The sequence below is a fragment of the Dunckerocampus dactyliophorus genome, unplaced genomic scaffold (assembly GCF_027744805.1).
Source record: "Dunckerocampus dactyliophorus isolate RoL2022-P2 unplaced genomic scaffold, RoL_Ddac_1.1 HiC_scaffold_81, whole genome shotgun sequence".
In the NCBI taxonomy this organism is placed as follows: Eukaryota; Metazoa; Chordata; class Actinopteri; order Syngnathiformes; family Syngnathidae; genus Dunckerocampus; species Dunckerocampus dactyliophorus.
In genome coordinates, this window is record NW_026559917.1 from 37,501 (window position 1) to 41,637 (window position 4,137).

Sequence of the window (4,137 nt, forward strand, 5' to 3'; positions counted from 1 at the left end):
GCCGGAGGTGTCACTCGCCTCCAGTGAGCACTCGGCTCCTCTCTGTCGGACACCCGGAGGTGAAGCGCGGGCCCTGCTACCGCGCCGGAGGTCCCACTGGCCTCCAATGAGCACACTCGGCTCCTCTTTGTCGGACACCCGGAGGTGAGGCGCGGGCCCCTCTTACCCGCGCCGGAGCCTCAGCTTGCCTTCCAGTGAGCTGGGCTCCTTTTTTATTTTCTTTGGAGTGGGCCACCCGGAGGTGGAGAGCGACCCGCAGACGAAGCACGGCCAGGGGCCGCCGGATGCCGCCCATGGCGGGCGCTCCCACTCCTCTGACACCTGCGAAGCAGCAAAGTGCTCCTTTTCGATTCCTTCCGCCACCCGGAGGTGGAGCGCGGACCCAGCCACCGCGCCGGAGCGAGCAGCAGCCTCGCTCCGAGTGTGCGCCCGCAGACGAAGCACGGCCAGAGGCCGCCGGATGCCGCCCATGGCGGGCGCACACACTTTTCTGACACCTACGAAGCACCAAAGTGCTGCTTTTTGGGATTCGCCACCCGGAGGTGGAGCGCGGACAAAGCCACCGCGCCTAGTGTGCACCCGCAGACGAAGCACGGCCAGAGGCCGCCGGATGCCGCCCATGGCGGGCGCACACACTCTTCTGACACCTTCGTAGCACCAAAGTGCTGCTTTTTGGGATTCGCCACCCGGAGGTGGAGCGCGGACAAAGCTACCGCGCCGGAGCGAGCAGGAGCCTCGCTCCGAGTGTGCACCCGCAGACGAAGCACGGCCAGAGGCCGCCGGATGCCGCCCATGGCGAGCGCACACACTTTTCGGACACCTCGGATTGGCCACCCGGAGGTGGAGAGCGACCCGCAGACGAAGCACGGCCAGGGGCCGCCGGATGCCGCCCATGGCGGGCGCTCTCGCTCCTCGGACAGCTCCATCGGCGCAGCATGGCGCTCGCGGTCGTCATTACCCGCTGGCGAGGCGCGGCCAGGGCCGCCAGGCGTCGCCTATCGCGTGCGCAAACTCCCAGCAAGCACCAACGTGCTCCTTTGGATGTTGTCATCCGGAGGTGATAGCGCGGCCCGGGCCGCCTGACGCGGCCCATCGCGGGCGCTCCTCGTCGGACACCTGCGTCACACAGCCTGGGTGCCAGCTGTGGAGTGACACTTGGAGAAAAAGAAGCACAAGTCACTCATATCAAAGTTCCCGTTCCCTTTTGTTTGTGTCACGCTTGGAAATGCTTGAGAGGTGACACTTTGTCAAAATTGCAGCTGGTGTCTCATCATCATCATCACCGCTGCTCATCAGCCTTCCTTGGATGCCTGCCATGCACGCGGCCCAACGGGGCACTCAGATGGGGCGGGCAGCCCGGACCGCCTTGCGCGGCCCAACACGGGCGCCCGGGGGGACGCGGAAACCCGTTTTAGAAAATAACCTCCAGGGGTTTTCCAAGAGCGGCACGGCCCCAGCTCACGTCCGTGTTTCAGTGCGTCAAAAGCGGATTCAAAAGTGTGCTTTTCTCGGTACTTCCCCTGGAGGTCAGTGTTTCTAAAAACTGGGTTTCCGAAATCGTGCTGGAGGTGTTTGGGTCAACCAGGAAAAATGGCATTTACGGGAGAGGGTAAAGTATACCCCCCCCCCCCCTCTCGGCTGATTTACCCTCTCCCGTAAACGCGTTTTTTCCTGGTCGACCAAAACACTCATTGACTCCCATTCATTTGACACTTTGTCATTTTTTCAGCACTTTTTTCGCGCATTGGGTACTCCGCCCATTGACTCCCATTCATTTGACACTTTGTCGTTTTTCCAGACCTTTTTTCACGCATTGGGTACTCCGCCCATTCACTCCCATTCATTTGACACTTTGTCGTTTTTTCAGCACTTTTTTCGCGCATTGGGTACTCCGCCCCATTCACTCCCATTCATTTCACACTTAGAAAAATCATCCGAGCGGCTCTCCACGCATTTTATAGCCGCTTTGGGGCTCCAGCCGCCTCGGCCTTCATTTCTGACTAGGCTCGTGTGGACTTTGTCGTTTTTTCAGCACTTTTTTTGCGCATTGGGTACTCCGCCCCATTCACTCCCATTCATTTGACACTTTGTCGTTTTTTCAGCACTTTTTTTACACATTGGGTACTCTGCCCCATTCACTCCCATTCATTTGACACTTTGTCGTTTTTTCAGCACTTTTTTGGCGCATTGGGTACTCCGCCCCATTCACTCCCATTCATTTGACACTTTGAAAAATCATCCGAGCGGCTCTCCACGCGTTTTATAGCCGCTTTGGGGCTCCAGCCGCCTCGGACTGCATTTCTGACTAGGCTCGTGTGGACTTTGTCGTTTTTTCAGCACTTTTTTTACACATTGGGTACTCTGCCCCATTCACTCCCATTCATTTGACACTTTGAAAAATCATCCGAGCGGCTCTCCACGCGTTTTATAGCCGCTTTGGGGCTCCAGCCGCCTCGGACTGCATTTCTGACTAGGCTCGTGTGGACTTTGTCGTTTTTTCAGCACTTTTTTTACACATTGGGTACTCTGCCCCATTCACTCCCATTCATTTGACACTTTGAAAAATCATCCGAGCGGCTCTCCACGCGTTTTATAGCCGCTTTCAGACTCCTGCCGCCTCGCCTGCACTTCCGCCTCGGTCCGTTAGGATTTAGGCCTTTTTTCAGCACTTTTTCTCCGTTTCTCCGGGGCGACAGCGGCTCTCCACGCATTTTATAGCCGTTTTCAGACTCCTGCCGCCTCGCCTGCACTTCCGCCTCGGTCCGTTAGGATTTAGGCCTTTTTTCAGCACTTTTTCTCCGTTCCTCCGGGGCGACAGCGGCTCTCCACGCTTTTTATAGCGGTTTTCAGACTCCTGCCGCCTCGCCTGCACTTCCGCCTAGGTCCGTTAGGATTTAGGCCTTTTTTCAGCACTTTTTCTCCGTTTCTCCGGGGCGACAGCGGCTCTCCACGCTTTTTATAGCGGTTTTCAGACTCCTGCCGCCTCGCCTGCACTTCCGCCTAGGTCCGTTAGGATTTAGGCCTTTTTTCAGCACTTTTTCTCCGTTTCTCCGGGGCGACAGCGGCTCTCCACGCTTTTTATAGCGGTTTTCAGACTCCTGCCGCCTCGCCTGCACTTCCGCCTAGGTCCGTTAGGACGTGGGCCTTTTTTCAGCACTTTTTCTCCGTTTCTCCGGGGCGACAGCGGCTCTCCACGCTTTTTATAGCCGCTTTGGGGCTCCAGCCGCCTCGGCCTGCATTTCTGACTAGGCTCGTGTGGACTTTTTCAGCACTTTTTTTGTGCATTGGGTACTCTCGCCCATTGACTCCCATTCATTTGACACTTTGTCATATTTTCAGCACTTTTTTTGTGCATTGGGTACTCTCGCCCATTGACTCCCATTCATTTGACACTTTGTCATATTTTCAGCACTTTTTTGGCGCATTGGGTACTCTCGCCCATTGACTTCAATGCATTTACTGCAACTCCTGCCTGTGTCCGCCAGAGGGCGTCTGGCTTAACAGCGGCTCTCCACGCTATTTCTATCCGCTTTGAGGCTCCAGGCAGCTCGGCCTGGGTTTCTGAATTTCTCCCTTGACACTTTGTTACTTTTTCACCTTTTTTCTCATTTCATCCAGGGACACAGCGGCTCTCCACAGACTTTCCCGCGGCCCCTGGGCTCCAGGACCCTAGGCATGGGTTTCTGAATTTCTCCCTTGACACTTTGCCATTTTTTCACCTTTTTCTTCATTTCATCCAGGGACACAGCGGCTCTCCACAGACTTTCCCGCGGCCCCTGGGCTCCAGGCAGCTCGGCCTGAGTTTCTGAATTTCTCCCTTGACACTTTGCCATTTTTTCACCTTTTTTCTCATTTCATCCAGGGACACAGCGGCACTCCACAGACTTTACAGCCGCCCCTGGGCTCCAGGCAGCTCGGCATGGGTTTCTGCCTAGCTCCCTTGACACTTTGCCATTTTTTCACCTTTTTTCTCATTTCATCCAGGGCAACAGCGGCTCTCACAGACTTTAGAACCGCCCCTGGGCTCCAGGACCCTAGGCATGGGTTTCTGCCTAGCTCCCTTGACACTTTGCCATTTTTTCACCTTTTTTCTCATTTCATCCAGGGACACAGCGGCTCTCCACAGACTTTCCCGCG